Raw genomic sequence first — 13,285 nt, forward strand, 5'->3', positions numbered from 1 at the left:
ATGGGGCCCATAAATCATTGTCAATTGTTAACAAAAATCCATCTGGTTTACAAATGTCCTTTAGGAATGGAAATCAGTCATCCTTACCCAGTCTAACCTACAGGTAACTACAGATGACAATGTGGTTTACTCTTAACTGCCCTCTGGAATGACCAAGCAAACTGTTCAGTTGTATGAACAAACTATAAAGTACAAAGAAAGGATTTAAAGCTTTCAGACCACTCAGCTTTGACCTAGACACTGGAAAGGTCAACAGTCCACCCTACAAAATCCTCCTTACTAATACAAAGCAAAGAACAGCAAGTGCTGAAGATTTGAAACAAAAACTTAAACTGTTGGAGAAATTCAGCAGGTCTGGCAGCAACTGTGGTGAGAAAATAGAGTTAACTGCTGGACTTGAAATATTAACTTGGCTTTCTCATGACAGATGCTGCCAGACCTATTGAGTTTCTCCAGCAATTTTTATTTCTGTTCCTTCTTACTAATGTTTGAGGACTGGTATCAAAAATGGGAATGCTGTCCCAAAGACTAGTCAAGCAAGGCCGACATAGTCAGATTCGCAGAATGATAAGTGCCAGACAATGTCCCAAATGGCACCATCACTATCTGGCTGTATGACCCACTGGTAAGTAGGCTCAGCAGACTCAGTACCACTATGTAAATATTCTGGATGATGTTGCCTTGGGCCAAGTTAACATTGACTCTGAACCCCATGAAGTCTCATTATCTTTGCCAGAAATGTCAATGACGTACAAATAAGATTAATAATATCGGAATGCTGTCAAATCAAAAGGTAATTATTTTACATGGTATAGTATCACATTGCGTTTGGCTATATCACATGTTATAGAATCATACTGTGGTTGGCTGATGGATCTGTTATTATAACCAAAGTCCTACGGCAATGGGGATTTGGTATGGAGGGTATTGCATGCAGTATTCCCTTGCAATTGAAAGTTAAGATTCACTAGATTGATTCTGGAGATGAGGGGTTTGTCTTATGAAGAGAGATTGAGCAGTTTAGGCCTATATTCTCTGGAAGACTTAAAGGAGAGCTAATTGATGTATATAAAATGCTAATGGGGATTGACAAAGTGGATGTTGTAAGAATATTTCCGAATCTGGGGCAATCTAGAACAAGAGGTCACAGTTTTAGGTTAAGAGATAGCAGACTTAAGATAGAGATGAGGACAAGTTATTTCTCTCAAAGGTTCATGAATCTGAGATTTTGGAGAAGATTTGTAGCTCAGGTTGTGGATCAGGTTACAAGTTTGTTCACTGAGCTGGTGGGTTTGTTCTCAGACATTTCGTCACCTTACTAGGTAACATCATCAGTGAGCCTCCGGTGAAGTGTTGGTGTTCTGTCCCACTTGCTATTTATCTGTCTCGGTTTGTTGTGGTAGGTGATATCATTTCCAGTTCTGTTTCTGAGGGATTGGCAAATGGGGTCCATAACTATATGTTTGTACTGGAGTTCCAGTTTGAATGCCAGGCCTCTAGGAATTCCTGTGCATATCTTTGTTTAGCCTGTCCCAGGATGGATGTATTGTCCCAGTTGAACTGGTGTCCCTCTTCGTCTGTGTGTGCATCTCCCAGTGATAGTTGGTCACATTGTTTGGTGGCTAGTTGGTGCTCATATATCCTGGTGGCTAGTTTCCTGCCCATCTGTTCAATGTAATGTTTGTTGCAATCCTTGCAGGGTATTTTGTATATGACGTTCGTTCTTCTGGTTGTTGGTACAGGGTCCTTTAAATTCACCAGGAAATGTTTCAGTGTAGTGGTAGGTTTGTGGGCTACCATGATGCCTCAGGGCCAGAGTAGTGTGGTCATCATCTCCGAGATGTCTTTAATGTATGGCAGGGTGGCTAGAGTTTCTGGGCGTGTTGTGTCTTCCTGCCTAGGTCTATTGTGCAGGAATCGGCAGACTATGCTTATCGTGTACCATTGTTCTTGACTATATTGTATAAGTGTTCTTCCTCAGCCTCTCATAGTTCCTGGGTGCGGGAGTGTATTGTGGCTCATTTAAATAATGTCCTGATCCAGCTCTGTTTGTGGGTGTTGAGATAGTTGCTCCTGTAATTGAATATCTGGTCAGTGTGTGTGGCTTTCCTGTAGACGCTGGTCTGCAGCTCTCCATTTGCATTTTGTCCTATTGTGACATCTAGGAAGGGGAGTTTTTAAATTATTTCCTTCCTCTTTAGTGAACTTTATACCAGGAACCACAAGAAGCCGAGGAAAAACATCTCTATGTGTACGCTGCAGGATACATTAAAGAACACTCAGATCAATGACAGACCCCTGGTTGAAGAGGAAGTGTTCCCCCCCCTCCCCACTTCCTTATCTTCAATAAAAGTCAGTCTGTCTTTGGCCAGCGGTGGGATAGGGCCTTGGGTGTTTGGTATGTATGTTGTTTTGACAGCCCAGAAGGAACCATGCATGTCATGGTTGTTGGCCATTCGTCGAGCCTCCAGTGCTTTCTCCACCTACCCCCTGTTCTTTGCGTTACAGGTTTGTTTTCAGAGCTCTGCCTTCAGTTGCCTATAGGCCTTCCTTTTCACTTCCGAGTGTGGTTGTTATTTTACACTCAGAAATGCCTGGATCTCACAATCATTCTGTTAAATCGGTCTTGGCGTTTCCTGGTTGAGTAGTTGACTGAGCTTTTGCAGACATTGATGATGGTGACTTTAAGGGCAGACCAGAGACCATTATGATCCTGTGATTCAGTGTCACTGAGGGTCGCTAGGCTTGTGAAGAGGAGTTGGTTGTATGAGCCTATGTTTTGTGGGTCTTTAAGTGCCTCAGTGTTGAACTTATTGTGGCACTGCTTCTGTTGTCTCCTTGTGACGGGGCTATATTTATTTTGATCCTGGTTCAGGTCAGGCGTCGCTAGGCTTGTGAAGAGGAGTTGGTTATATGAGCCTATGTTTTGTGGGTCTTTAAGTGCCTCAGTGTTGAACTTATTGTGGCACTGCTTCTGCTGTCTCCTTGTGACGGGGCTACATTTATTTTGATCCTGGTTCAGGTCAGGCAATGATACATCAGCAGTCATTGGCTCCTCTCATTCCACATGTGATTTTAATGTCTTTCTGATCCATTGCTCTAACAATAACATAGTCGAGGAGGGCAAATGGTTGGAGCACGGGTACTGTCACATTATCTTGTAACTGTCCTTTTAGTGTAATAGTGTGTTGGTAATGAGGAAGTTAGTTGGCAGAAGGGGGTCGTTGGAGTTTTGCTTCTCACCTCCATCTTTCCTGATTACATCACCTCATTTTGCTGACTCTGGTGTTGAAATCTTGAGGACAATTAGTTTGCCAGCTGCAGGGACCCGTGAAAGAGATTGATCAAGGCTGGAGTAGAATTTCTCATTGTCCTCAGCTGCTGCATCGAGCGTCGGTACATGTGCAATGAATACTGTGACATACTGGCTCCCGGAAAGGGTGACTCAAAGTGTCATGAGGCATTCACTTATTCCGCAGGAGAGGTCTTTGAGTTGGTCCACCAGGTTGTTTTTGATGGCAAAGCCGATTTCTTGGATGAGGCACTCATTTTCAGCCTTACCTTCCCAGTAAAAGTTGTAGCCACCACTTGGTCTCTGAGCTGTTCTTACCCTGCCCATTGGGTTTCACTCAGGCTAGTGATGTTAACATCATAGCACTTGAGCTCCTGATTGGGTTTCATAACTTCGAGGTGCTGGTGTTGGACTGGTTCTGTTTCAGAATTTTTTTTTTGTCACTTTTCTGTTTCTTGATCCTCCTTTGAACATTCTGTAATTGTGGATAAAGATATCAACTTTAGTCCTATCAAATGTTTAGCCAGAAGAAAACATACTTCCCCAATTGGTAATACCTTTACTACTCTGACAATTACTTGTTCTGATAATAAATTAGATTCCAATTATATTTCATGGAATATGTAGTGAATATAATGAGGTCAGCCAGGTGGACCTCATAGAATATAAGTTCCTTGATTGGGGCTGTTAACCTGGTCTAATCAGGGAGCAATGATAGCAGTCCAGCGTTCCGGTTTCTTACTAGTGGGGCTATCTATTAGGGCCCTGATGTTGCAGGTCCCAAACATCATCCTGAGTTTGTGGAAGGTGCCTATGCGAGAGATCTTTGTTTCTGGTCTAACTAGTGCACACTGGTTACTGCACAAGCTTAGGAGAGCAAGTTCATGGTCTAGTGGCGAGGGGGCTCCAAGATGGCTGGAGAACAGGCACTGCTGTTTGGCCTTTGCCTACCTGCAATGGAGTGCAGACAAACAGTTCAATCCTGCACAGCACCTCACGCTAAGTTAGTGCAAGGTTCGAGGTGAGGAGAGAGGGAGGGAGGGGAGAGAACGAGAAGGACAGTGTGGTTGTGTTGATCATTCTCAGTCAAATTGTGAAATCAGTGGGCTGGGGTTGGGGCTTTGTAATGTCACTGAGGTGGGGGGGTCTTATAAAAATAAATCACTGGGCTTGGGATGAGAGATTGTAAAATCACTGGGGTGGAGGGGTTGTAAAAAAATCACTGGACTCGGGTAGTTTATCTTAAAAACAACATTAAATTGAGTTGGGGATGAGTAATTCATAAAATTGGAGTTTATTTAAGCACTTGGCTCAAAGGTTGTTATTGGCATTTTTATATGCACAAGTTGGATGGGGGTGTTTTATAAAACACTGGGCTATCAGGTATTTGTTCATTACAAAAAGTAATACAGGGTTGGGAGGGTGTTATACAATTACTGGGGGTTCTAAAAACATTGGGTTGGAGTGTTATATAAATACTGGGTTGGGGGGAGTGTTATAAAATAATCGGGGGGTGGGGAGCAGTTATATCAACACTATTTATATAAACACTGTCCAATCTCATAACCCTGTAAGTGATCTGCCTAGATCCCCAAATCACAAACATCTATGCCAATTTAAATGGATTGTAAATGTTAGGACAAGTTTATTCATTAAAATTGATTTTAGTTTTTCAAAAGCTATCTCATATTCTGTTGACCATATCATTTTCAACTGTTTTTGTAGCAAACTGGTCAAAGGTATAGGTATCGTATTCAATCTGGAACAATTAAATAGACAAACACTCCATCTGGATTATCTTCAAAGTTAAAAATCACACAACACCAAATTATAGTCCAACAGGTTGGACTATAACCTGGTGCTGTGTGATTTTTAACTTTGTCACCCCCCAAGTCCAACACCGACACCTATAATCATGGATTATCTTCACCTTTCAGTAAAGCTATTTTTTCATCTCTCTGTTGTTATGGACCAGGCCAGATCCCCTTTAAAATATTTTGAGAAGGTAGCCCAGACGCTAACTTTTTTCTTATTTCAAAGGCAAATGTGTTTGTGTTCCAGGTGTGCTGCAACTGATCAAACGACTCAACTTTAAGCAAAACAGAATTTATTTAAATGCTACAGTTGAAACATGATCAAACGAAAATGGTACAGAGGAACCTCAATTATCCGAATGTTGATTATCCAAATTTCGGATTATCTGAACAAGATTGCAGGGTTGTGATGCTTGGTTAAACTGTGCTATCCAACATTCAATTATCCAAACATAAAACTCCCCGCCATTGAAATTTAGATAATCGAGATTCTTCTGTATTTAGGCAACTTAATTATTGGAAAATTTAACTAACCGGACATAGCAACTAATTAACTGTTTCAATATAGTAACCTTACATAAACACACACCTTGGCAAAAGGATAAATTCAAACACAGATTCTTACAGGCAGGAAGGAACAACATCCAGAGAGATTTCAAAGAAAGTCAGCCAAGAATCCTTGATTGAAGTTTGCAGCCCTTTTGGTACTCATAGACCTTGTGACTGCTACAACTATAAAAAGCAAGAAAACTCTGAACTGGGAGAACAGACCACTCAACTTCCATTGTTAAACTTGTGAGAATGCAGCTCTTTTAACAGGGTTATGTCATCCTGGTTTCTTTTTGTCAGAGAAGTCGTAAAAGACACAGACTTCGAAAAGTCTAATTTTGAAGTGTTTTAGGGCCAAATTTGATTATAGCTAACAGATACTGCATCATGCAAAAGGATTTTCAGTTTAAAAATAAACACTTGTACAATAAAAGGGAAGTGGCCAGTTCTCCTGGCTCAACTTTTCTCAGGTTTCATTTGGTTTTGGCAGTCTGGCTATTCACTGAGAGCAGTCAGGCAGTTGTGAAGCTGCTGGACACAAAGAAGCAGGTCCATACTGACCTTCCCTCTCTCTGACCTCTCTCCTGTAAGACCCTGTTTTTGATATTACCTTTTGTGCCCAAGGGGTGTTTATGGGGATAGTTGCAAGAATTGGGAACAGCATCATTAATAGACAACAGACAATAGACAATAGGTGCAGGAGTAGGCAATTCTGCCCTTCGAGCCTGCACCACCATTCAATATGATCATGGCTGATCATCCTTAATCAATATCCTGTTCCTGCCTTATCTCCATAACCCTTGATTCCACTATCCTTGAGAGCTCTATCCAACTCTTTCTTAAATGAATCCAGAGACTGGGCCTCCACTGCCTTCTGGGGCAGAGCATTCCACACAGCCACCACTCTCTGGGTGAAGAAGTTTTGCCTCATCTCTGTCCTAAATGGTCTACCCCGTATTTTTAAATGTGTCCTCTGGTTCGGCACTCACCCATCATAATCTTATATGTCTCAATCAGATCCCCTCTCAGTCTTCTAAACTCAAGGGTATACAAGCCCAGTCACTCCAATCTTTCAGCGTAAGGTAGTCCCGCCATTCCAGGAATTAACCTCGTGAACCTATGCTGCACTCCCTCAATAACTAGAATGTCTTTCCTCAAATTTGGAGACCAGAACTGCACACAGTACTCCAGGTGAGGTCTTACCAGGGCCCTGTACAGCTGCAGAAGAACCTATTTGCTTCTATACTCAATCCCTCTTGTTATGAAGGCCAGCATACTATTAGCCTTCTTCACTGCCTGCTGTTCCTGCATGCTTACCTTAATTGACTGGTGTACAAGAACCCAGATCTCTTTGTACTGCCCCTTTACATTAATTGATTCCATTTAGGTAGTAATCTGCCTTCCTGTTCTTGCCACCAAAGTGGATAATCACATATTTATCCACATTAAACTGCATTTGCCATGCATCTGACCACTCACCTAACCTGTCCAGGTCACCCTGTAATCTCCTAACATCCTCCTCACATTTCACCCTGCCACCCAGCTTAGTATCATCAGCAAATTTGCTAATGTTATTACTAATACCATCTTCTATATCATTAACATATATTGTAAAAAATCTGCGGTCCCAGTACTGATCCCTGCGGTACCCCCCTGGTCACTGCCTGCCATTCCGAAATGGAGCCGTTTATCACTACTCTAGGTATAGTCTGCTGGGCTTTCAGATTGGTTACGTTAGTCTATATTCTGTTCTCTTTTCTTTGTGTTTCATTCGGTATCTTTGCAAATAAATTCTGTTTTGTTTAAAACTAAGTGGTTTGACTCGCTGCATCCTTCCTGGAATATCCACATTACATCTGCTTAAAACAAACCTTTTAAACAAACGTTGAATCAGAATGGTACCCTCGCCACTTCGGCACCTCTGCCTTTACGTCTAAAAAGTAGGCGGCATGGTGGCACAGTGGTTAGCACTGCTGCCTCACTTGTTCAATTTCAATTCCTGCCTCAGGCGACTGACTGTGTGGAGTTTGCACATTCTCCCCATGTCTGCGTGGGTTTCCTCCGGGTGCTCCGGTTTCCTCCCACAGTCCAAAAATGTGCAGGTTAGGTGAATTAGCCATGGGAAATTGCCCGTAGTGTTAGGTGAAGGGGTAAATGTAGGGGAATGGGTATGGGTAGGTTGCGCTTCAGCAGGTCGGTGTGGACTTGTTAGGCCGAAGGGCCTGTTTCTACACTGTAAGTAATCTAATCTAATCTAATCTAAACCTCTCGTCAAAAAAACCCAGGACAAAATAATCTTTTTTCAAGTGACAGCATCACCACACTGTGGTATCACATTAGACCCTATTAATGGAATTTGTTTAACCATGCTCTGGTTACTACACAGGAACTACTATTTACTATCATGAACCTGTTTCTGCAATTTTTCTGTTTCTTGATCCTCCTTTGAACATTCCGTAATTCTGGATAGAGATATCAACTTTAGTCCTATCAAATCATTACCTAGAAGAAAACCTACTTTCCCAATTGGTAATGTCTTTAGTACTTTGGCAATTACTTGTTCTAATAACAAATCAGATTCCAGTTATATTTCTTGGAACGTGTAGTGATCGTAATGAGGTCAGCCAGGTGGACATCATAGAATATGAGTTTCTTGATTGGGGCCGTTAACCTGGTACAATCAGGGAGCCCTGGCTGACATATAAGAACAGGAATGTCTCTGAGGGAGCTGGACCAGTGTCAAGGACTCTCCTCTTAAAAAAAAAGAAAAAAAAAGAACAGGAATGTCAGAGTTTCTGTTCACCCCTGAAACTGACTCTGAGGGAGCTGGAGCAGTGTCAAGGACTCTCCACATGTAAATAAAGGATGACTTGTTGAAGGATTCCTGACTGTGTATTTATTTCAGAATGGAAGTGTAATATATTCTTCCACCAATTAGGTTTATTAATGTCTTAGGTTCCATTGAGGTCTCTGGAGGGAAAATGATCTCTTTCTCCTGTAAATGTTACGGTATTATCCCCGTATTGCTTAGTGTGTTTATGGGTTTAGCTACATCATCTGAAAATAAACGAGACAAAAATCTTCATACCTCTCATTTACTTTTTACATTTCTTTACTAATGTCAGAATTCACATCTGTATTTTTTGTTAGGGAATGAGTTACGACCTGTTACATGGTACTATTTCTTCGTGTTCCCTTCTCTGACATATTTTTTCTAATTCCCATAAGGTTTGTGGGTTTACCTCACAACTTCCAGCATTCTGAATGCACATTCCAATTTATTACAATGGAAACATTTAAGCTTCAATTCATCCTTGGCAGTTTCCTTTTTTATCTAAGGAGGAGTTTCTTGGGGCATTCCGTCCAGTCCATTCTCTGTATTTGGCTATTGCCTTCCTTTCACTCTCCAACATTTTTATTTTTGTCAAATTTCTGGGAGCGATGAAAAAAGTGTTTATAGATCAGTTCATAATCATCAGCCAATTATAGCTGTTTATCTTGCCCTTGGTATTCTTTGGTCTTCTGCATGAGTTCTGATTATAGAAGGTAAAGAAACTTTTAATTCTTTTAAAAGAATTAATTTCTCTCAGAGCATTGGAAGAAACTTTAGTGTTCTTATTCATCCATCAAAATTATGTTGTATACCTCACAAACTCAATAGTGTTAATCTTCTTATCCATCTGTCAAAATTGTGTTGCATACCTCACAAACTCAAGATACATTTGTCCAGGTTGTTTCACTAAGTTATGAAACATCTCTCTTAATGTCTCTTGGACTAATAAATAGGTACCTACAATACTTCTTTTCACCTCATCATAATCCCTCAAGTATTCCTCTGATAGGGATGCATGAATCTCATGTGCTTTAATAGTTACTTTACCTGGTTCATGTCCAATCTGATTTCTGCCATATCATTTAGGTTGCTATCTTTTCAAATTATACTAAAAATGCTTCTACATCCTTCTAAAGCTAACATAGATTTTTGAACAGTAAAGGAATTCAGGGTTACAGTGAGAGGGTGGGTAAGTGGAGTTGAGGTCACGTAAAGATCTGCCATGACTTTATTGAATGGTGGAGTAGGCTTGAAGGGCCAGGTGGCCTACTCTGCTCCAAGTTCTTATCTTATGTAATATAATCAATGCCCATAATGTAAACCCAATTCTCTTTGATCTTAGCCCTCCAATCTCACAAATACAGACAAACAAATACACAGTTAAGGGATTAAATCAAAAAGAAAAAACTAAATAAATGTAACTGGCCAGTTCACAATCGTAACATCACAGACACAATGGATTGTATCTTACTTGGTTTTCAAAGATAGTGACCTATGTAACTAGCTTCCAGTAGGCTATTCATTTAATATTTATATCTGAGATCCTTTTCTCTGAACTTTCAATAAGTTCATAGTGAGAGGACAACCAGGGAACAATCAAAGCTCCATCCTGTAGCTTTCTCAGGCACAATTAGAGTTCAAATAATAGTTCGAAATCTAATTTTTTTGTTAGACTGGTTGGCTCCCTGTGAACACAGCCCCTCTCCAGAGCTAAAGCATCTGTAGAATATTGTTAACAAGAATCAATCTGCAATTAGCTTGCAGGCCTGGCCTCATGAAAAAAATAACAGTGTTTTGGTGCTCTATTTAAAAAAAACTGAGCTGCTGCTCACAGTCCAAAGGTCACCTTCAGCTCTCAGATCACAGTTTGCCGCTCCAACCTAAAAAATGATAAATAACGTAAAATAATAGAAAAATCAGGAAAGGTTCTAACAATCTCCTGTGAAAAGCAGACAAGATGGCACGAGACAATTTTACCATTGAGATCAACCTTACCATACATCTCTTCCATTTCTGCTACACATCTCGCCATAGCCTACATCACTCAGATGTCAATAAGATTTCACTCTTTGGCTGTTGCAGTGAAGTAACCAAAGCTTGGAAAAAAGCTAGGCATTCACTACCACTAGTTATTGTAAGCTGTTACATCTAACCAGTGACAGAAAGGCTTCACAATTAATGTGACAACTGGCCTGTGTTTTCTGCAAAGAACTGAATGACTCTGGAAAAAGGGATCAGAGAACAGAAAGTCTTGGGAAAGTTTTGGGAACAAAAAGGGCACCTCATTGAGTACTGTGGACTGGTACTATTGAACTGTGTTTGCCCAGTATTTTTCTTCATCTATAACATCCACGTTAATATGTAGGCCTGTGCCTTTCTGTCTGTGTGTGTAGTGTTATGTGTTGATAATTCACATTGTTTTTTGACTGTGGTTAGAATTAGTATATAGAATTATAGAATCCCAGAGATCTACACCCTTAGGTCCATCATGTCTATGCCAGTCAAAGCCAACTATTTCAATTCCATCTTATCTCTGATAATCTTGCCTTACTCTAATAAATATTAGATTATTTGTAAATATAGAGACCTGATCAGCGATTTCTGCTAACTTGAGTCCATCAGATAAATCAGGAGCTTTGAGTAATTTGATTCAATCCTTAACCTTTGTAACAGTCCTGGGAATAGAGAGTTCAAGCATCAGTGCACATTTCTAGGTGGGTTGTGACACCATGATCCCTGGACCCATTAGAAAAACATAGAACATAGAAAAATACAGCGCAGTACAGGCCCTTTGGCCCTCGATGTTGCGCCGATCCAAGCCCACCTAACCTACACTAGCCCACTATCCTCCATATGCCTATCCAACGCCCGTTTAAATGCCCATAAAGAGGGAGAGTCCACCACTGCTACTGGCAGGCATTCCATGAACTCACGAATCTACCCCTAACATCTGTCCTATACCGACCACCTCTTAAACATCCTGGTAAACCTCCTCTGCACCCGTTCCAGTGCCTCCACATCCTTCCTATAGTATGGTGACCAAAACTGCACACAATACTCCAGACGCTGCTGCACCAGAGTCTTATACAGCTGCACCATGACTTCAGGGCTCCGGAACTCAATTCCTCTACCAATAAAAGCCATTCTCAGGAACATTTGAATTTTTACACCAGCATTTCAACATTTCTGGAAGATTAAATTAAAACCTCTTATTATTTTTATAACCAGTTGGTGACCATGTAATGTTGAATAAAACAAGCCAGGTCATTGTCAGATTCAGCTTTTCCATAAATGTTGTAGATGTTAATAAACTTCAGCAGTGGCACTAAACACCACAATGTCCCTCACCACCTCAGTTGTGGACAATCTGGTGGGTATAAGGTGAGCAGAACAACTGGACTATCAGAAAGGCTCTTTAAACTGCATTTTGTATTGAATTCCTGCTGAGGGAGCCAGTCACTTAGAAATACACCATTGAAGAGTTCTGTTCAAACATCTCCTGCGATTCTGTCACTAGTGGAACAGATAAAGATGGAGAGTTTCATAGCTATTTTTACATTCCACCACATTTTAATTAATGATTAAGGAAACTCTAGCGATCATTAATTCTCTTCTTATCTGTATTATTTTTGGCATAAAATCTAGCTACCATCAAAACCTGCAAGGACTTAGAGTCAGAGTCATAGAGATGTATAGCATGGAAACAGACTCTTCAGTCCAATCTTTCCATGCCAATCAGATATCCCAACCCAAAATAGTTCCACCTGCCAGCACCCTTTCTATTCATATACCCATCCAAATGCCTCTTAAATGTTGCAATTATACCAGCCTCCATCACTTCCTCTGGCAGCTCCAAACCCTTTCTATTCATATACCCATCCAAATGCCTCTTAAATGTTGCAATTGTACCAGCCTCCACCACTTCCTCTGGCAGCTCATTCCATATAAGTACCACCTCCTGTGTGAAAAAGTTGCCCCTTAGGTCTCTTTTATATCTTTCCCCTCTCACCCTAAATCTACACCCTCTATTTCTGGACTCCCCGACACCCAGGAAAAGACTTTGTCTATTTACCCTATCCATGACCCTCATAATTTTGTAAACCTCTATTAAGTCACCCTTTCAGTCCCTGATGCTCCAGGGAAAATAGCCCCAGCCTGTTAAACCTTTCCCCATAGCTCAAGTCCTCCAACCCTGGCAGCAACCTTGTAAATCTTTTCTGAACGCTTCCAAGTTTCACAATATCTTTCCAATAAGAAGAGACCAGAATTGCACGCAATATTCCAACAGTGGCCTAACCAATGTCCTGTACAGCCACAACATGATCTCCCAACTCCTGTACTCAATACTCTGACCAATAAAAGAAAGCATACCAAAAGCCTTCTTCACTATCCTATCTACCTGCGACTCCACTTTCAAGGAGCTATGAACTTGCACTCCAAGGTCTCTTTGTTCAACAACACTCCAATTAAACTCCATCTGCCACTTCTCAGCCCATTGGCCCATCTGGTCTAGATCCAGTTGTAATCTGAGATAACCAGATGGCTCCATTTGGCGAGAGGTGCGAGGGAGGACCGAAGGACTTCTGGGAAGGTGAGTCTAACTGTTTAAAAATCTTACTTCAGGCATCGGGGCCTCTATTTGCCAAGAGGTGTGAGGGAGGAGCGAAGTACTTCTGGGAAGTCATCTATTTGTGTGGTTGCGTTACCCGAAACACTAATCGGGTAGTGTCTCCCACCCATCCTCCTCCTCTAACCAAAAAAAAGGTTCTGTGTGCCAGATTGGTAAGGTAACGAGTT

The sequence above is a fragment of the Chiloscyllium plagiosum genome, chromosome 14 (genome assembly GCF_004010195.1).
Source record: "Chiloscyllium plagiosum isolate BGI_BamShark_2017 chromosome 14, ASM401019v2, whole genome shotgun sequence".
Classification (NCBI taxonomy): domain Eukaryota; kingdom Metazoa; phylum Chordata; class Chondrichthyes; order Orectolobiformes; family Hemiscylliidae; genus Chiloscyllium; species Chiloscyllium plagiosum.